Source organism: Amblyomma mixtum, chromosome 7, assembly GCF_055824585.1.
Source record: "Amblyomma mixtum isolate Tamu chromosome 7, ASM5582458v1, whole genome shotgun sequence".
In the NCBI taxonomy this organism is placed as follows: Eukaryota; Metazoa; Arthropoda; class Arachnida; order Ixodida; family Ixodidae; genus Amblyomma; species Amblyomma mixtum.
This window is the reverse complement of record NC_143018.1, coordinates 122,717,574-122,739,117: the sequence shown is the minus strand read 5'-3', so window position 1 is coordinate 122,739,117 and position 21,544 is coordinate 122,717,574. Positions and strand designations below refer to the sequence as shown.

The 21,544-nt window shown below is 55.0% G+C and overlaps 1 long non-coding RNA gene across 1 annotated transcript in view; it reads right to left on the bottom strand.

The window, feature by feature from the left end:
* The window catches only part of LOC149337378 (uncharacterized), a 43,445-nt gene extending 22,181 nt beyond the window's left edge, over positions 1-21,264 (bottom strand). The window contains exons 1-2 of the long non-coding RNA XR_016284624.1: positions 21,132-21,264; positions 543-640 (exon numbers count right to left, since the gene is read on the bottom strand). This is a non-coding gene — a long non-coding RNA (uncharacterized LOC149337378). The remainder of the gene's footprint in view (positions 1-542; positions 641-21,131) is intronic.
* Positions 21,265-21,544: the final 280 nt, after the last annotated feature.

Sequence of the window (21,544 nt, the reverse complement as noted above, 5' to 3'; positions counted from 1 at the left end):
AATTTACTGTCATTTATTGAGTTGATTGTATGCATATTACCTTGCAGTTAGTGTTACTTGCCGAATTGATATTTTTGGTGTCCTCTTAATATAGCTATATGTTCACTGTATTTACTTGAATCTATGATACTCTTTTGTTTCATTGTTGTATCAACTATTTGCTTCTCGATGTATATAAATGTTCTTTTAATGTGTGCTGTTATGCCTTGTAACGGCTGGCTGGGGCCTCGTCAAGCTGTTTACGCACAGCTTCTAGCCCCAGTCAGCCGACCAGAACCTTCTGGGAAATAAATTGAAATTGAAATTGAAACCATTGGTCTACCCTGTGAGTAATATTGCAATGAATTTTTCGGGCTAAAAACATTGCACTCGGTGATGGAAGAGATATATTGTCAGCGACAATATAGCTGTAGTCCTGTGTACTACGTGCCATTGTTTATTCGCTGAACTTGCTAGGCCTTCAGGTGATGTCACCACGGAGTATCCGGGATTCAAGTTGAGCCGTCCCTAGAGGAAAACGCTCAGCTGCTAGCTTCTCTTACCTGAAAGTGGTGACGACAATTGGCCCGGTAGTGAAGTAGCGTCAAAGCTGGATTGGTACTCTCCCCTTTTGTCGCGGACGACACACATCAGCTGCGGGCTTCATCCATAAAAAATGCATAAATTGTGATTATCCATCTGTTCCTACAAGCACTAACCAAATAAAAAAACCCCCTGAAAGAGCCCTCTGTACCCGGCGAAAGAGGGCGAGGATAGAATTTTTACACTCCTAAATTAATGAAAAGCTCGACACCTACGCAGCACCTTATGTCTCACCACAATTGACTCGCAAAATACGACACGCATACAACTATAGCTTGACTTCTCACTTTCGCAAAAATAAACTCCCACTAATTCTAATTTTTGTTTTCCAAAAACAGTCTCTCACTGGAACGTACTGCCTGAAGAATTTTTCCCGTGTGAAAGCTTCAAACATACCGTTAGAGCTAGTTCTTATTTGATTTATTGTTTTCATTTTGTCAGCACACAGACTGCAAATCGAGCGAGAGCAAGCTAAAGGCGTTTAGAAACGCCTGACAGAGGCCTGCCCTCCCCATGTAAAATAAAGAAGCTGGCACTTTGCAATGGTAAAACATTTCCATAAGTAATACAAAGTACAATGCAGGGGACATAGGGACTACGGAACGATGAGATCAATCAGGCATAATGCAAAGCACCACACAACTAAGCTGGATTAGGTCGAGAAGACACCACAATTATCTATAACAGAAATGTTCGGTGACAGTTTACCTATATCTGGGCTCGGACGCATTTTGTAGCGACAATTCAGTTAAGTAAGGGTAGGTGTTTAATGTATGAGGAATTGCATGGGTTATTTTTTGGTACAGTAGTTTGTGCGAGATTTCGAAGCATGGTATCGAGGGTACCTAAGACTGCATGCTGTTTGGGCAATTAAATATGTGGTTTCAAAAGTCGGTCTGTTTTATTTCATTGCGTTTCTGGCATAAATATCAAGTTTATTACGGTAAGCGACTATGATGACAAGCAATCTATGATTGAGAAAGGAAGGTCCCGTGGCCTCACTGTAATGTAAATTATCAATCAACTTTAATTCAATGTAATTCTTTCTTAATACACCACAACCCTCGCTTGGTGACTGGTGCGTTCCTGCACGCGTTCTCGCTGGCATGTAGCGTGCTTGTAGGTTAAGCCGCACAACCCAGCCCGAAGCGAAGCGGACCCCTGGACGCCGCCAGCCCGCTCCCAGCAGGAGGCATCGCCCCACTGGAGGACCGCCGCCCGGGCGCCCGGCTAACGGCCGGCTGCCCGGGAATTCCTGCCGCTCCCCTGCCGTCCCAGGAACCTGGTGGAGGTGCTGACCGCGGCCTCCCACCCCCCCCCCCCCAGCGTCCCGCCTACCGAACCCGGTCCCGTACCCGGCACCAGCATGGCGTCAACCAGTCCCCCCGGAGGACCGACTTTTCGAGCGCCTCCCCCGAAGGCGCACTGCTTCACCTTCGAGGTGAAAACCTAGGCTTCGGCCGACGACATTGTCGACGGCATCGAGGCCGTCGTTGGCCCCAAGGGGCTGGAGTCCGTCCAGCACCAAGGGAGTTTCAAGTTTTGCGTCGCCGTAGACTCGGCTGCGGCGGCTCAGAAGCTGATTGCAGAGGGGGCCTTTCACATCAACGGCACCCCTGTCCCGGTCGCCTGCGTGGGTCCAGCCGTGGTCAACATCACCGTCTTCCGGCTGCCGCTCTTCGTGGATGACGCCTCGCTCGCCTCGGCACTCAGCCCCTACGGGAAAGTGCTCGAGGTGAGCCACCCAGTTCTCAAGGGCCGGCGGCACGTCGGCAACGGCCAGCGCCTCGTGCGCATGGAAATGCGCAAGCCCGTGCCAAAGTTCATCTCGGTGCTGGGCCACCGCGCCATGTGTGATTATCGTGGCGTGCGGAAAGTGTGGTCGCGCTGCGGGCAGGAGGGCCACGTTGGCGCGACGTGCCGCACGCCGCGGTGCTCGCGCTGCGAGGCGTTTGGCCACGATACGGCCGGATGCCAAGCGGCGTGCCGGCGATGCGGCGGCCCCCACGCAGCAGCCGATTGCCTGCGGCCGCGTTCCTACGCAGACGCGGCTGCCGCCAGGAAACCAGCGACCTCCCGGCCCGAGCTGCCCAAGGGAGCTGCCGACGACCTGCAGCAGCCCACTGCTGCTGCGCCCCGCCCTGCCGACGGTCCCCAGGAGAACCGGGTGGAGACCACCCCAGTCGAGACCCCCAAGGAGCTCCAGGCCGAACACCATCTGGCCGAGACCCCTGAGGAGGACCCAGCCGCAGTGCCTGCTGCAGGCAGCCCGACCACCTCGGCTGCCGGCGCGCAGGCGGAGGGCTCCCTGGAGCTCTTCGCGTTCGGCTCGCCCTCGTCCCCGACCGTCTCCGCCACAACGGGGGCGTTCTCTCCCGAGTCGCTCGTACCTTTCGGTTCGGCTGACGAAGTGAGCCGGGACTCCGAGTCCTCCACCTCCTCGACCGAGGAGGGTGGGCCCATCGAAAGCGGCTCTGTGCTGCGCCTCACGGGGGACCTCACCTGTGAGCAGCGCGCGGCCCTCACCACGTCGACCGACCCGGGCCTGCCCCGTCGTACGCCCCGTCGACCGCCGTCCGGGGAGGAGGACGGGCGACGAACCACCAGCCTGGCCGCCTCGCACGCCCCCGACGCGTCGGAGTCGGCATCCGGAACACCGCTCGCTTCAGTGTCGATGAGCCAGCCACTTGACCTGCGCGCGCCCCCCGTTGATGATATGGACACGGGTAAGCTCGCGGGGAAGCACGCCAGGCAGGATAGCTCTGATGATAACTTAGATGGCGCTGCCCCGCCCCACGCAAAAAAGTCCGCACCCAGCTCCGCTCATGGCGGGGCTACTTAGACTTGTCACCACTACGTCGGCACCCTGTCTCACTATCATGGCGTTAGTGCATCTCCTCTCCCTGAATGTTCAGGGATTTCGATCGCCGGACAAGCAGAGAGAGGTGATGCACTTCGCCCGCGCACAGGGCGTCGACATTCTATTTTTGCAAGAGTGTAACTTACGCTGCCCACGCGAGGTCACTGATTTTAAGTCTCGTTTTTGTGTTGAAGCTTTTTTTTCGTTAACCTGTTCTGTTTCGTGTGGTGTTGGCGTCGTTTTTGTCAATAGTTCCCTTCGCTCTGGCGCGCATTGCACCTACGGCGTGGACAGCCGCACCCTCGCGGTCGACTTCTTCCTCGGTGGAATGCGCGTCATAGCGTTGGTGGTTTACGCGCCAGCCCGCCACTCCGACTCTTCTAGCTTCTTTGATTCGTTAGATTCTTTTATGTTAGATTGTTATCCTTGCTTTCTCGTTGGCGATTTTAACTGTGTTCTGGATCCCGTACGAGACGTTCGCGGTCGAGGCCAGGGGCGACCCTACGCCGGGGCCCGGTCTCTGCGGGATATTTGTATTCAGTTTGGTTTGACCGACGCGTGGGTTAAGCTTCACGATGGTTGTTTTGGTGGAACTTGGGAGCGGGGCAGCTCAGCGAGCATAATTGGCAAGTTCTTGTTTCCTCGAGAGCTCGAGTGTTTATTGGTGGCCTGCAATGTGCTCGCGTTCCCCCCGGGTACACCGCGCATTAGCGACCATCGACCACTGTCAGCAGTACTGGACATGGGCGAGCGCGCCCCCCGTTTGGAAACGTGGCGTATGGACCCATGTCTGCTGACAGATTGGTCGAGCGTGATAGCCCTTGAACATGCGCTGGGAAACCCGGGTGGACGCGACGCGACGCGCATTACCTGGGACGAGCGAAAAGCGGCATGGCGCGCGCTCCTTATCACCGAAGGGCGCCAACGCCGTAGGCGAATTAAGGCCGGAATACATGGAGCGTTTTTACCGCGGCGAGTCGTCGATTTTCGCCCGACGGCGCAGATTTGACGCCCGGCGTCGAGAAAAACGCCCGCCGCCGCCGATCAGGACCAGCTTGATTTTGACGCGCGGCGTCCGGTGAGACCGGAAGCGGCGGCTGAAGCGAGCCAATAGCAGCGCAGAGAGCCCGCTCTTCCGGTCCTCTGCCTGCTGCCGCCAACATGGCCGCCTTGGCCATCGAGCTAGGCCGTGTTTTTAGCACGGAAATGTTATTGTCGTGAAAATAAACGCTTCATCAGACTTGAAATGGCGCTTTTTTTGGAGAACACGGCCGAATCTTGGATCGGAATGCCTGCGCTCCCTCCCTGAAGCGAATGTGTTGAAGAAAACCGCAGCCGCTGGTGTCCGCGGCTGAGCGGCCGTCCAAAGGTACGCGACGGAATGCATTCGAACACGCAAATCTTTATAGATACTTAAGCGCGCGTGCTAAAATTTGTACAATGGTGTCGAAGTGAAACTTCCCTGATTTTAACAGTATGGTCAGCGTCGCGGTTCTCACAGACCTCCTTGCACAGTGGTGTTTGCCACTTGTTGATCACATTTGCTTTCGCGTCGAGGGATACGCGGCGGCGCGCCGCCGCTTCAACGCTCCATGTATCTCCCGCCGGGCGTTGCGCCGCCGCGATGTTTTCTGCCGCGCGAATGTCGTCGAAAAAAACGTCGCATGTATCCCGGCCTTAACGGGCGAAATTAACATCACCCTCGCTCGTATACGCGCCGCGCAGCGCGGCGCGCCGCTTACTTTCGCCATGCGCGATTGCTTGAACATCTTGAAGGCGCGCTACAACACACTCCTGCGTCAGTCATCGCGGACAGCAAGTAGGGCGCTCGTACAGGGCCGACCGGTTTCCGATCCGACCGTATTACGCCAAGTACGGGCAGGTAGCCTTGACGAGCGACAGGCCCACGTGGAGGAGGTAGTTTTGCCGGACGGTACCAGGAGCAGCAGCGCGGCTGACATCTCTGACGCATTTACCCGTCACTTTTCGCAGCTGTTTGCTTCCGAGGCCGAAAGGCCGGACGACGCCTCTTTCACGGACTCCCTCCGTAGTTTCTGCGCTACGCTACCGCAGGTCCCGAGCGATCTCGGCGCGCAGCTGAGCGCTCCCGTAGGCGCGGAAGAGCTCTTCGCCACCGTTAAGGGCATGAACGCCGCCTCAGCTCCAGGCCCTGACGGCATTCCTATCAGCTTTTATGATAGGTTTTACACCGTCCTGGAGGATCACGTCCTGGAGGATCACCTCCTCCGGATGGTGAACGCCTTCGTCAGGGACGGCGAGAGGCCAGAGTCTTTTCGAGAGAGCCGCGTAGTCCTCATCCTGAAGCCCGGCGGGTGTCGATCTGACCCGCAGGCGTGGCGCCCGATCACTCTGCTAAACGCAGACTACAAGATCGTGGCGTCACTGCTGGCTAAAAGGTTGAGTAAGGTTTTATCGGTGCTCGTAAACCCTGCGCAGACCTGCAGCGTGCCTGGACGCTCGGTGTTCTCGTCTCTCGCACTGACGCGTGACTTGTTCACGTTCACCTCGAGAACAGGAATTCCGGGTTGTTTTGTCTCCCTCGATCAGGCTAAAGCCTTCGATCGGGTCGAGCACCGATACCTTTTTGGAGTTCTCGGGGCTTTCGGCTTTCCGCCGGAGTTCTTAGAGCGGTTGGAACGGCTGTACTTCGATCTTACAGCTTGCTTGCTCTTCAACGGGGCGTTGACCGCACGTTTCTGGATAGAGCGCGGTATTCGCCAGGGTGGTCCCCTGTCACCTATGCTCTTCGTGTTATGTTTAGGCCCGCTCTTGCGTCGCGTAGCAGAGTCTCCATCGATTCGCGGTTTCCCTTTGCCTGGCCAGGGCCAGGTGAAGGTGTCAGCGTACGCTGACGACGTGTCCTTGTTTCTGAGGGACGCGGACAGCTTCATAGCGTTTGTACGGCTTTTTTACAGTTACAGCGAGCTGTCCGGCGCCCTCCTCAACAGGGGCAAGAGCAAGGCTCTGCGTTTCGGGGCCTTCGCGTCGGACCTGCTGGGCGAGGTGGAGTGGGTCCCAGCTTGTAAGGTGCTAGGAGTCGTGTTCCTCTCCTCGGGGGAGGTAGCCCGCGACTCGTGGACCGAGTTGAGAGCGACCGCTGAGCGACGCCTGACAGTAGCAGCGCGTTTCCGCCTGTCGCTGTCGGAACGCGCGTTTATCATCAGGGGTGGTATTCTCCCGGTGTCGCCTTTTGCGACATGTCGCAGTCGCACTTCGCTGATTGGCTCGAGCCGCGGTGACGGCGGCGTGACAACACGGATCCGCCTTCCTGCTACGTCGTCGTGACGTCGCCCCAATTTACTACGCTTAGTCGAACAACGGAATGCGCTGAAGCGATTCGCGCGGGCGACGGGCTACCGTTAGCGCACGAACGCAATCGGCAGTTGCGGCTTTTGCGCCCTTGGCGTGATGAAAACATGGCGACGTCCTTTCAAGCGAGAGCCGCCCGCTTCAGCCAATTCAGCAGTCCTTGCGATTCCGGTCGGCATGTTTACCGGCAACTACTGGTGTTGTTACTTTTCGCTATGACTTACCTTGCTTCGACGATAAAGTTTAAGCTGCAATTCAGCCTAGTTTTTTAGATACGCTCTCGATTCTGGAGCGCGCAAGCCTAATGGGACCTCCAGCTACACTGCTACCGTCTGCAACTGCCCGAAACGCAGCCGAAACCTAGCACAACCGTCCGGAACGAAAGAAAAATAGATTTGGAGCTTTTTCGCGGTGTTTTATAGACTTAAATGAAGTAAAGCGAGTTTATATTAAATTTGCAAATGTTTTTTTGAACATTAGACGTCATGCGATGGCAAATATTCTTGCTATAAAAGATACGAAACTACTGCTGCTAATGAATCAGCAGTGGTAAATTGTCGCTTCTCGGAGTGAATGAATGCACCGCAGACGAAAGTGCCGGCGGCTTTTTCTGTTTCTTCGAGCATCTGTAAGCACTTTTTTAGGCCCTGCCCATATGCGACATGTCGCAAAAGGCGACACCGGCAGAATACCACCCCAGGTCATCGGTGTGCGCTCCGCTCTATTATATAGCTCGCGTCGCTTGTCCGCCGCGCACCTTTACGCGCCGCTTGGCCACTCTCTGTGGCAGTTTTTTCTGGGCGGGAAAAACGGAGACCGTCGCTCGCGCGCTCCTCCGTCTTCCCACGCGCATGGGCGGGTTCAGCCTGCCCAACCTGCGCACAATGTGCAGCGTGCTTGCTGTTCGAGGCGTCCGCGACCTGGTCGACGCCACCGACTACCCGGGAAGAGGGCTCCTCGCCTACCTTCTCGGGACTTCGCGGCGCCTCTTTTTTGGTGAACTCGTAGGTCCTTCAACCGAACGGCAGCCGGCGTTCTTCCGGTATGTCTGTCGGACGGCCGAGTCTCTCACCGCCACCCTGCCCGAGGTCGGCGTCTCTCAGACGCAGGCCTCCCGCGTTTGCGAGCTCCTTGCCATCCAGGAGGCTACACCTGAACAGCTAGGGCGGAGCAGGCGGGTACGGTGGCGAGACTTGACGTCGCACTGGGTACCACCAGACGTCCGTGACTTCGGCTGGCTGCGAGGCTGGAGAGTCCTCCCAACGGGGGTCCGCATCGCCGCGTGGGACATCGCTCCTTCTTCTCGGTGTCCCCAGTGCGGTGCGACAGAGACCCTCGAACACGCGCTTTTTGAGTGCGTCGTAGCGCGCACTTTTTGGAGGCTGATGTCGCGCATGTTTTTTGTTAGCCTCGACTCGCACACCAGGCCGCGCGACGCATTTGTGCGGCTCTTGCTCTGTGTCGGGGCCTTTGTTTTGTGGCGCCAGAGAGGCGTCGCTTCCTTGCAGGGCCGGCCTCAACGCGCCATGTTCCCCATGCTGCAGAGGGTTCGGGCGCGCCTGTTTCAACAGGCGTGTTTAGATCACGTGACTCTCCCAGAAGACGAGTTCCTGCGGTGGTGGAGCACCCGCTTCATCGCCGCCAGCGGGGGCCGCGCGACGGTGCGGCTCCTGCCGTATTGAGTGTGTGGTGCGCGGTGTCGGTGCGCGTTCATCGTATTTAGTGTGCGTGCTTCCCCCCGCGATGCCTGGACATTATGGACCCTTTGAACATTCTGTGCTGTGAATGATTTTGTGTGAACGGCGACAGGAGTCGCCGTCGTTTTCTTGTTTCATAGGTTGTTTGTACCGAGCGACACTAGTCGCTGCCTTGTTGTTTTTGTCTTTGTGAGGGATTATGGTCCCTTTGTATGAATAATCAGTCCAATAAACTCTTCATAGCAAGATAAACTCACTAGTTGTTAGAGAGTTTGGGGCAGGAATTCGAACCGGCGACCTATAATCGGGGCTGCGGGTGTCCACCGAGATGGTTGAGACAGTGACTGCAGCTTCCTTGCCTCAAATCTAATTTTCGTTTCCTTCATTACGGCACCTCTTTATCTCTCTCTCTTCTTTCACTCCAACCAACCTCCCTTTCCTTATGGCGGAGTTCGGGTGTCTATCGAGATGTGCAAGAATTACTGAACCATTTCCTCTCATCACAAATGCGTTCCTTTCAAAGCTGTTTCTAACGGGCAAGGTGTCGCGCTGGACGGGAGATGGGATTCCGTGGACTGCCTAGCAGCGCTGCAACATGGTGTCGCGTTCCACTCCTTAAGGACAAGCTTAAGCGTTTTCTAATTTTTAATGTAATAGCGTAAAGGGCCTCGTGTCGCAGAAAAGCTGGCGTCCTCGTCGACGGCGTCGGCCGTGAGCGAAAAATCCCAGATGCATTAATTAATAAATAAAACCGAGTAAGAAATTGGTCGAGTTGAGGAATCGAACCAGGGCCTCCGGAGTGCGAGCGAGCGAGGCCGCCAAACTTTTAGCCCGAGGTTCTTTAAACCGGCCTCAGGTGGCCTCGGATCGGGGATTCACGAAGGAACGCATGCACTCATTCAACGAGCTGACGCAAGCCTACAGAGCCTCACGCCAGCTCTACCCCCCGCCCCACTCCTCCCTAGATAATAAACAAGCAACACTCTGGCGCAGACTGCAGACACACTCTCTCCTCACCCCTTACCCTAGCCCACTATCATCCCTCTTTCCCCACTCCGGCATGCGCGCTATGCCCAGAACCCTTCGCTTCTTCCCTCCACATCCTTTCCCTCTGCCCGGCGGACCCTCCCCCGCGGGACCTAGAGACCTGGGCGGGACCTGGGCATGCGCGCTATGCCCAGAACCCTTCGCTTCTTCCCTCCACATCCTTTCCCTCTGCCCGGCGGACCCTCCCCCGCGGGACCTAGAGAACCTCAAGACCTGGGAGGACTGGGAGACCCTGCTGCGCTCGGAGGACCCAGCCGCGCAGACCATCGCCACCGGCCGGGCTGCCAGTGTTATGGACCTTAGGAACATAAACACTTTAGTGCAGTGGGGTCGTGCGGGGACTCTGGGGCGTGCCCCGAATTCCTATTTAAATAAAGTTTCTCTCTCTCTCTCATGCTGACCACTCCGCAACGCCAGCTGGACGGTTTGGAATGAAAGGCGCGTCTAGTGTTGTCTTAGGAGGGCGCTTTAGAGACGTACTGTGGTGTCCATTCCTTTCGGGTGTACACCGAGATTTGAAAGACAGGCGTATTTCCTTTCCTTAAAACCAATTTTCATTTCATTTTCCGTCCCTTACGGCGCGGCTCGGCTGTCCACCGAGTTATGAGAGACAGGTGTCGTTTCTTTTCCATTGGGCAAGGCGACGCGCCGTACGGGTAAATTGGTTTTTGAGGAAAGGAAATGAAGTAGTATGTGTCTCGCATATCTGGGCGGACACCTGAACCGCACCGTAAGGGAAGGGAGGAAGGTAGGAGTGAAAGAAGAAAGAGTGAAAGAGGTGCCGTAGTAGAGGTCTCCGGAATAATTTCGACCACCTGGGGATGTGGACACATCGCACAGAACACGAACGGGCGATGGCGTGCATGGGTGTCATAAACATAATGAAAGAAATTGTTTGGTTTATTGGTTTATTGGGGTTTAACGTCCCAAAGCAGCTTAGGCTAGAATGAAATAAAGATAGAAATAAGAAAAGAAAAGGGCAAAAATAAATAAAAAACAAAACAAGCAAAAATAGGAAATACAATGAAAACAAAAGTAAAATATGAAAAATAAAAAAAACGCACCAGGAAACACTTGTATCGATGGTCTTCGGATGATATCGCTTAAGCAATTAGCCTCATTTGTAGACAGACCACATAAATAAAATATACCATCGAATAGGTAGACCGATGCAACACCGCTGCTCGGCAAATGTCGAGCCGGAGCACGTGGCGCCTTTTCCGCGCCCTCATTGATCCGACCCAAACCCGCACCGAAACACAAAAACATCTTCAACGAGCAATTCACACCTTCAACGGAGACACAGCCAAACTGGCTGACGCGCTCCGAGACAAATATCTGTACACAGACCAGAATTCGCGTGGTCCGGCGTACTCTTATGCAGGTTCTGAGAACGCAGAGCTGGATCGAACGTTCCAGCTTCCCGACCTCAAAGCGGCCCTGGCCGAAATGAAACGAGGGACAGCCCCGGGCAGGGACAAGGTAACTGTGAAACTTCTCGCTAACCTACCCGAACGGGCCTACGAGCGGCTGCTCGAATACTTCAATGCCATCTGGACGGGAGGTACGCCTCTCCCAGTGGATTGGAAGACGGCTCTCGTCACATTCATACCCAAACCAGGCAAACCTCTCAACACTGACAACCTCCGGCCCATATCTCTCACTTCTTGTGTGGGGAAGTTGATGGAGACCATGGTCCGCGACAGACTATCCACCTACCTAGAAACGCACAACGCCTTTGCAGACACCATGTGCGGGTTCCGCCCACACCGGTCCGCACAAGATGTGCTGCTGCAACTTCATAGAGAGATTCTTGATCCCGTCGAGCACCCTAGCGATGACAAGGTGGTCCTCGCATTGGACTTGCGGGGGGCTTTCGACAATGTTACTCATGATATCATCCTCTCCCAACTGTCCCAAGTGAACTGTGAATACAACACATTCCAATACTTCAAGCAATTCCTCACAGATCGGCAAACATATATCCGACTCCAAGACAGTGAACATGGCCCGTACCAACTTGGTACGCGAGGGACTCCACAGGGAGCAGTCCTCTCGCCTCTTCTCTTCAATCTGGCCATGATGAAGCTCCCTACACTGCTGGGTGAGGTCCCGGGTGTGCAGCATGCCCTGTACGCGGACATCACCCTCTGGGCAACACACGGTTCGGTTGGAGAAATCGAGGCCAACCTGCAGCAAGCGGCGGCTATTGTGGACGATTATGCACACCGCTGCGGCCTTGAGTGCTCCCCGAACAAATCGGAATTCGTGCACATACGTCCCAATCCAAGGTGCACAACCAAAATTGCCCTCTCCATGCTTAGTGGCCCGATACCTGAACACGATGAAATCAGAGTATTGGGACTCTACATACAAAAGAACCGCAAGATTGACACCACGCTGAAGAAACTCCGCAAGGTGGGGGATCAGGTGGGCCGTATGGTCCGCCGGGTATCAAGCAAACGAGGGGGGTTGCGATGCAAAGACGCCCTGCGGCTGGCGAATGCATTCGTAACCAGTCGAATCCTGTATTCGGCACCGTACCTCCACCTGCCCAAATGCGATTAGAACGCTTTCGAAGTGATTCTCCGAAAAATCTATAAGAGAGCTCTCGACCTCCCAATTGCAACATCCAACCAACGTCTCCTCGGCCTGGGGATGACGAACACCTTTGGCGAGCTGCGCGAGGCTTATCTCAGCAATCAATACTTGCGGTTAAGCAAAACACGTGCGGGTAGCCGCCTACTGACCCGCCTCCACATCAATTACACAACCCAAGAGGAGGAGCGGGTATTCATGCCCGAGGCGTGGCGCTTCGCACTAAAGGTTCGCCCCCTCCCCAATAACATGACAAAAGATGCCCCTGATGGCCGCCGCCTCGCGCGAGCGGAGGCCGTTTCCAAGCAGTACGGTGCTCGACCAGGGGTATTTTACACGGACGCGGCAGGTCCACACCATGGGGGTTGGTACACGGCTGCCGTTGTCCACCAAAACAACCCAGTTCAGGGCCTCACCTTCCGTGCCCCCAACATTACATTCGCGGAGGAAGTTGCTATCGCACTTGCAGCTGCGGATCCAGCGTCCCGAGTCATTATCACCGACTCAAGAGAAGCTTGCCGCAATTTTGAACAGGGCCAAATTCCAGATCGTGCTTTCCAAATTTTACACAGTTGTGAGTACCGGGATTTCCCAACCCGGCGCACTATCATCTGGGCCCCAGCACATGCGGGGATAGAGGGAAATAAGGTAGCGGACACTACCGCCCGCGCGCTTAACCACCGGCATCGCCTCTCTCGCCGCCTGATCCGGCTACTGATTTTAATCCGGCTATTACTTTTCGGGATATCTCTCTCCTGTATCAAAACGCTCACGGCCGATACCCACCCCCCTGTAAAGGCCTCAATAAGGCAGAGGAGCGTTGGCTACTTCGCCTCTACACCAACACGGTACTGTGCCCGGCAGTGCTCAAATATTTCAATTCGGCCTTTTCGGGCGAGTGTCCACACTGTGGGGAAGTGTTTGCGGACACGTATCACATGGTGTGGGTATGCCCTGCCAATCCTGCTTTCCCACCCCACCCCCACCCCACCCGAGAGGACTGGGAGGCTGCCCTGCTCGGCTGCTCAACTCTGCAGGACCAACGAGCCCTGGTGACAAGAGCCCGGGCCGCCGCGGAGGCCACAGGGGTCCCGGACTAGGGATTCCTCCTAGTGATTGTGAGGGCCGTGCCCTTCAGGCACGGTCCACGCAATACCTCTGTATATAGTATAAATAAATGTTTTACACCACCACCACCACCTCCGGAGAGCGAGAGAGAGAGAGAGAAAACTTTATTTACAGAGGAATTCGGGGCACGCCCCAGGGTCCCCGCACGACCCCACTGCACTCAAGTGTTTATGTTCCGAAGGTCCATAACACTGGCAGCACGGCCGGTGGCGATGGTCTGCACGGCCGGGTCCTCCGAGCGCAGCAGGGTCTCCCAGTCCTCCCAGGTCTTGAGGTTCTCTAGGTCCCGCGGGGGAGGGTCCGCCGGGCAGAGGGAAATGATGTGGAGGGAAGAGGCGACGGGTTCTGGGCATAGAGTGCATGCCGGAGTGGGGAAGGAGGGATGATAATGGGCTAGGGTAAGGGGTGAAGGAAGTGTGTGTGTCTGTAGTCTGCGCCAGAGTGTTGCGTGTTTGTTATCTAGGGAGAGGTGGGGCGGGGGGTAGAGCTGGCGTAAGGCTCTGTGCGCCTGGGTCAGCTCACTGAATGAGTGCATGCGCTCCTTCGTGAATCCCCGATCAGAGGCCACCTGAGCCCGGTTTAAAGAACCTCGGGCTAAAAGGTTGGCGGCCTCGTTTCCGGGATTCCCGGAGTGCGCGGGCACCCATATCAGCTCCACTTGGCGGGGCGGGGGGGCATCGGGCGAGTCCAGTATGCCAAAAGCAGGGACATGGACTCGGCCTCAAGCAAAATTTAGAATCGCAGTTGTAGAATCGCTTAAAATGTACCGGGCTTCCGTGCGGGTTGTAGCAAGGGCAATGGCGGCTTCCTCTGCAGCCTCTGGGGACGTGTCTGGAGGGAGAGGTACTGTGAGGAGGGCGGATAAAGAGGAGTCCACCACAGCTGCTGTCGCTTCATCACCCGTGCAGGCAGCGTCCACCCACACGGCGTCCGGCTGGGGGCGGTACGCTCGATGAAGTGCCTTCGCACGGGCTCTGCGGCGCTGCTCATTGTGGGACGGGTGCATATTCCTCGGGAGCGGCCTGATGAGGAGCTCTCGGTGAAGGGATCGTGGGATGGCGAGGAGGGTTGGGTCGTTGGCCGGTATTTTGATTCCGAGGGTGTCCAGGATATACCGACCTGTGGAGGTTTGTGTGAGCCTGATGTATTGGGCCTGTCGGTGGGCCTCCACCAGTTCCCCGATCGTATTGTGGAGGCCGAGGCCTAGTAATCTGTCTGTGGGTGTGTTGAGGGGAAGGTGAAGTGCTATCTTGAATGCCTTGCGAATCAAAGCATCTAAAGCGTTTATGTCATGTTTGGATAGGTGTAAATATGTCTTGCTCCCCAGAGAAGTCCGAACTCTTCCTCATCCGGCCTAAGAACCACCGCTGCCCCCGCTCCCCCATTGCCATTGAACTGAATGGTGACCCGGTACCTGAGGTTGGAACCCTCCGTGTATTGGGCCTGCACATCCAGAACGATGGCAAAAACACCACCACCCTCAAGAAACTCAAGCAGGTTGTAGGCGCGATATCGCACCTCATCCGCAGGGTTTCTGGACGTCATAGAGGCATGAAGGAGCGCGACCTATGTCGCCTCATTCATGCCTTTGTCCTGAGCCGTGTGCTGTACACTACCCGAAGAGCGAGACGAGCACGCTATCCACTCCTCCACGCCAGCTTTTTTTTTTCTCCTTGCTCCTCCACGCCAGCTCGATAGTTCGGAATGAATAAGCGCGCGTTTAGTGAATACGGTGTCTTGGTTCACTTCCATCGACCTCTCTTCTCGTAACGGCGGGGTTCAGGTGTCCACCGAGATATACGACACATATACATTTCCTTTCCTCCAAAACCAATTTACCGACGAGCAAGGCGTACAGCCGAGCGGGCGATGGCGTTTTGGGGACTGCCTGGCAGCGTGGCGGAATGCTCACGTGACCAAAAAATCCCAGATCCATTAATTAAAATCTCTGCCTCTCCCGTAACAGAGAGTAGAGTAAGCATGAAATGCAGAACGATGCAGAAGCGTACGTGGACACGACGAGACGCAGGCCTGACAAGAATGTATATTTGTCCACTGACCCCGGGCAGCCAGTTATGCGCACTTCCTTTCCTTAAAATTATCGCAGAGCGTAAAACGTTGTCAACGCCAACGCCAATGAACGCAATGAACGCCGAGGACCTATGTCTTCAGCGCCGCGTTTTTGGCACAAAGTTGTCAATGCCTGCAGCCCACATCTCTTTCTCATCACCCCACGTACCTATAAGCGCAATTCAGGCGTCCACTGATCCAGGGAGCAAGGTATGTGCACTTCCTTTCCTCAAATGGCCGCCGCTGTGGCTCAGTGGTTATGGTGCTCGGCTGCGGTCCCGAAAGACGTGGGTTCTCTTTCTCTAAGCGGCCTTCTCTCAAAGCCCCTAACAGATCACGTATGACAACGAAGTGTATTGTGGCATGTATGTGCTTTTTGCACGCGTTATTAGAAATCGGAAATTATAATTCCGTGCATTATCAAATGCACAGCGCGACTGATATCTTGATAAACATTGAGAAGACACTGTCAGCAGTATTTTTTTTTACTCGTTTGGAGAGCACCCGGCGCTTGTATGCCGGTCCCGTAGGAGGGCTTAGAGAGTCTCGTACGGTGCCCGGATGTTCTCGTTTCAGAGCCGGGATGATGGCTCTCGGTCTCGGCGTGACGTCACCACACTGCCGACAACGAGAGCTAAAAACATTTCATGCTTAATATGCTTTGCTATGCAGTCCTCTAAGGAGAAGTGGCACCGGCAGTAAAGGCCCATCTCCATGGGCGCATCCGAGGAGCACGAGCGCAGCGCCTACGCGTACCAGCGTACGCCGGAGCCGGTCTGCGCATGCGCGACGTGCCGACGCGAGCTGGCACCGGCGCTTGGCAAATATCTGTCCATGTCAGATATTCCCGCCTCGCTCGCGCCGGCGCCGGAAGTCGCCGCTGGTTTGCGGTCGGTGTAACCAGAGAACGCAGTTCTCTCGGCATCCGGTACGGCCCTTCGCGCCGTTTGCTTCACCGAGCCGAGCTGAACGCGGTAGCAGCGACAGGCCATCGAGTTGCATGTTTTCCGACGCTTGTCGCGGTGTGGCGCTGGGCGCGTAAGCGCTGCGCTGGTGCGCCTCGGATGTGTCCATGAAGATCGGCCTTAAGAAGCGAGAAAGCGACGACGTGCACAAGAGACGCCAGAACTGCGTGAATAACGTCTTGCTAAGCGTCGTGCTAAGGATGCAGCTCGGTGACAATGTTCTACCTCGCAGAGTGGCTCAACGTCATCGGTCACGGATGAATCTCAACACCTGACTACTCAGAAACGCCGCAATGCTGCCAGTCGAAGGCAACGCGCCGAAGAATCGCTAAAAGAACGCGCACACTATTGCTTACGCAATTTAACCGGTTTAACCAGAGCTAAACCACTGGCAATTTTTTTATTGCCAGTACGTGCAGGCTTTCGTCGGTACGGAAATGTGGCTACCGCGTTCGCCGGGTGCCGCTACAAGAGACGATGCAAATTAAAAATAAATGAAAAAAAAAGCCGCTGGCAGTGTTTTATCTATTAAGAACCAAAGGCTTTCAATTTCCGCTGTCGGCGATCCTAAAACAGTAGCAATTATCTATCGCCGCAGACCAAACGCGGGATTATCAGAGCACAAAGAGAAGCTTATTGTGTACAAATTCAAGCAGTCAGAGCGCCCTCCCTTGGAAGGGGATGTTACAATCGTGCTGACAAGACATCAGGCTCCGAAAAGGACGGAAAATACGGAATGCCTGGCTCAAGGAAGGCATACACGGAAGAAATGCATAGATACGCTAGACAAAAGGCAACACCCTAGCCTAAAGAGAACAAAGTGAACACTCAAAGGCAAATACACAAATGCAAAAGACGAAATGCAGCACTCAAAAGCACAGCGAAGCCGGCCTTACACACACTTCAAGGTGAAATCCCCTCAAAAGGCACTGGGAAGAGGCTAATACAGCAAGGCTGGCACTCCCAGCCTTCCTCCCCGCAAAACAAAGAAGCGGGTGTGCCATCGCTGCAGAAAGAGCGGTTCTCCATCCTGGTGCAGCCGGTCAGACAGAAATGTCCACAGGAGGAGGCGCAGGTTCTGCAGCACCGGGTACATTGCCCGAGCAGGCTGCCTGCGGGCCTCGGCTAAGCAGCGTCGCCGCCACAAAACAAAGTACTCACACAAGCGACTACAAGTTGCGCAAAAAGACCGCGCTGGCGCCGGTCTCAGAGGCCACCGCGAACCGACAAAATGCGCCAAACCAGGCGCCACATAACACGAGCGACCCAGCCTATTCAGATCTACTGCTGTTACAACCAGTTGCTTTCACACACTCGCGCCCCTGCGCCATGATATAAAACATGAGTGAGTGCCCCGGCCATGTTTTAATTTCTGCTTCCACTGCTCATCTGCACCCTTGCGACCGAAGGCTGGCGCTCCACGCTCGCATGTGATGCCTTGCAACCCGCATATCTCTTACTCTGGGGTTAAGCCTTAAAGAAAAAAACAACAAATGACATGACGGTCACCACGTCTAAACGCAATATTCAGCGACAGCTGATAATGCGATATGTTGTGGTTGAGATAATGAGCCCGACCTCTTATCTGTGTAGTTCTACGGCGCTGTTTTCAGTATCCCACACAAAATCGTTTACGCACTAGCGTATGCAGCTCGTTGGGTCGAAAAGCCGTCGGCGTCGTAATTGTAGTTGCCGGCACCGCTCATCGGAAAAAATCGTATCATGACAACCGTCTGCCGCAATGTTCCAGATTGTGCTATATCATTCAGCCTTTCGAGCAGCATAAACTTATTAGAGAGCTTGCAGCAGGAATTCGAACCGGCGGCCTATAATCATGGCTGCGGGTGTCCACCAAGATGTTACCGCAACTTCTTTTCCTCAAATCCAATTTTCCTTTCCTTCATTACGGCACCTCTTTCTCTCTCTCTTTCTTCTTTCACTGCCACCTACCTCCCTTTCCTTACGGAGGGGTGCGACTGTCTGCCGTGATGTGAGAGAATTACTAAGCCATCTGGTCTGCTCAAATATGCGCTGCGTCCAAAGCTGTTTCCAGTGGGCAAGGCGCCGGAGTACCCGGATTCGAACCCGACCGCGGCGGCCTCGTTTCGATGGAGGTGAGACGCAAGAGGCGCCCGTGTGCTGTGTGATGTCAGTGCAAGCAAGATCCCCAGGTGGTCGAAATTATTCCGCAGACTTCCACTACGGCACCTCTTTCTCTCTTTCTTCTTTCAATCCCACCTCCTTCCTTCCCTTCCGGCGCGGTTCAAGTGACCGCCGAGATATGTAAGACAGATACTGCGCCATTTCCTTTTCGCAAAAACCAATTTACCAATTTATCGCGCTGGACGGGCGATGGTGTTCCGTGGACTCCCTGGCAGTGCTGCAACACGCTGTCGCGTTCCACTCCTTAAGAGGAAGCCTAAGCGCCTTCCAATTTTTAAGGTGAAAGCCTTTAATGCCTCATGCTATCGTTAGCAATCCGTGTCGGCAGCCGTGTCTGCGTCCGCGTCGGCAGTCGTGTCCACAGATGTGTCCGCGTTGTGACGGGTGTCCACCGAGATATGTGAGACAGTTACTGCGTAATTTCCTTTCCTCAAACACAATTTACAGTTTCTTCATTACGGCCTCTCTTTCTTCTTTCACTGCCACTTCCTCCCTACCTGTACGGTGCGGTTAAGGTGTCCACCGAGATCACTGAGAATTACAGCCCATTTCGTTTCCTCAAAAAGTGTTGCGTTCAAAGGGCAAGGTATCGCTCCCAACGGAAGGTGGCGTTCCGTGGACTCCCTGGCAGCGCTAGAACACGCTGTCGCGTTCCACTCCTAAAGGCGAAGCTTAAGCATCATCAATTAGCAGTCATTTAGTGCTGAGTGATGAATCAGTAATTAGTGATTAATTAGTAATTTGTCATTACTTCGTCATCAATTATGTGTCACGTCATCCAGTGGTGACGTCACCAGTGTCACATAAGCAAAGTGGTGCGGAAAACGCTTTCGCCTCTACGCACTTTAGATAGTCAAATTGTCCCCTGGATTTTTATATCTGCTGCTGAGAGCCACAGATTCTTCGTTTTTCTGCGAGGCGTAAATGGTCATCCGCTATTTATATATCTGCTTTTGTGGTGCAAGTTGAATGTAAGTAACAAGAACGGGCTAAGGATAGCAAGGAGTTTTATAGCGAAAGCAATACTACTCGCACTTTCAAGCCTTCGCGTGACCTGGCCGCAGTTACGTTTCATATTTAGCGTTGTGAATATGGGCGACCAACTCGCTCCTTCAGAGAGCCCGGCTGCAGTTACACCGCGCCCTGTGGCGCTACTTCCGCTGTGACGTCATACCAGCTGTAGTTTATGGGCGACCAACTCGCTCGTTCAGAGAGGGCAGGAGGTGGAGCGAGCGCGGCTTTGGCCGCTTATCTATTTTTATGCGAAGCATATTACTAGAGCTACACTACAGCCCGTCGAGCGCGGCGGTGGAGCTACCATTGACCTTTAGCGTGACCACGTGACGACATGACGTCACAGCAGAGGAGAGATGGGCTGCCGGCTCGCGCGGTCGGCCGCGGCGCTGGAGGCTCCACATCAGAGGCGCGGCCGCTGACCACGTGACAACATGACGTCACAGCAGAGGAGAGATGGGGCTGCCGGCTCGCGCGGTCGGCCGCGGCGGTGGAGGCTCCAAATCAGAGGTGCTGCAGCTGACCACGTGACGCTACAGCAGCGGTATAAAGCTGAGCTTGCCTCGCTCTACAGGCGTCCGCTCCGGCGGACGCAGTTGTTGCTGCGACGCGCGTCTTTTCTTTCCTTTTTCACACACACCCACACTATACCACATCACATGGGAGTGCGAACGAAATAAAGCATTCCACCAACACGAATTCCCGAGTGCGGAGCAATGGGAGAGCCGGCTCACCAGCAGCGAGCTCGCGGCCAAAAGGGCCTTAGTGCGGCACGCTACTGACGCAGCGTGACTCAGTGGAGCCCTGGACTAGGGGCCCAACCTTGCTGAAGTGAAGCCTCAAGTCGCCGGCGCCACGAAAGACGACGGAGGCTTCGAATCCGCGAATCTCTTAAAAGATCTCAATAAAAGTTTTCTACTACTACTACTACTTCCTTTTTCTCTTTCCTCTGATCTCTTTACTCTCCTCTGTCTGCACGATGGCAGCGGTGGTGGCTCGGCTGGAGCCAGTAGCAGGCCCGTGTAATTTCCTTTTCATCCTTCCCTCAGTCACAACAACAACAAACAACAACAACAATCTCCAGGCACTTACGAGGCGGCCAGGTGTTGGGATGCCGCCTAGAAGCAGGGCTGATTCGAACGAGAAGCGAAAGCTTCAGCCTGCCACAGAGACCGACGAAGAGCGGGATGAACGTCTGGCTAAGCGGCGTGCTCAATGTGCGGCTCGGCGACAACGTTCTACAACAACTGAAGAACAAAGCGAGGAACTTTACCAAGCCTAGCCATCAATATGCTTCGCATCTGACTAGGCTTAACCTTAGCTAAGCCTCAGCCATTTTTTTAAGACGCGTTGCTTCGGCGGACATGGTTGTTGCGACGCGCGTCTTTTTCTCTATTTTTTTATGTTTCCTCATATCTTTCAACTCTTCTATCTGCACGTGGCAACGGTGGTGGCTCGGCTTGAGCCAGTAGGCAGGCCCGTGCACTTTCCTTTTCATCCTTCTCTCAGTCGGAACCAACCAACGAACCACCTTCAGAGAGCCCGCCTACAGTTACGATGTGTGTTAGCCGCGCTGCCCACCTGTGGCGCTACTGCCGCTGTGACGTCATACCAGCTGTAGATTATGTTTTCTTTCTATCAGTCGTAACATCAAACACAAAGTATAAAAAATAGTACCTAAGACGCTTTCAGTCGTCGCGCAGCGGCGGCCGGTAGCCACGCGTGACCTGTAGACCCGGAGCACTGCGTTCCAAGACGCTTTGAGTCGTCGCGCAGCGGCAGCCGGTAGCCACGCGTGACCTGTACACGCGGAGCACTGCGTTCCAAGACGCTTTCAGTCATCGCGCAGCGGCGGCCAGTAGCCACGCGTGACCCGTAGACGCGGAGCACTGCGTTGCAAGACGCTTTGAGTCATCGCGCAGCGGCGGCCGGTAGCCACGCGTGACCTGTAGACCTGGAGCACTGCGTTCAAAGACGCTTTGAGTCGTCGCGCAGCGGCGGCCGGTAGCCACGCGTAACCTGTAGACGCGGCGCACTGCGTTCAAAGACGCTTTGAGTCGTCGCACAGCGGCAGCTGGTAGCCACGCGTG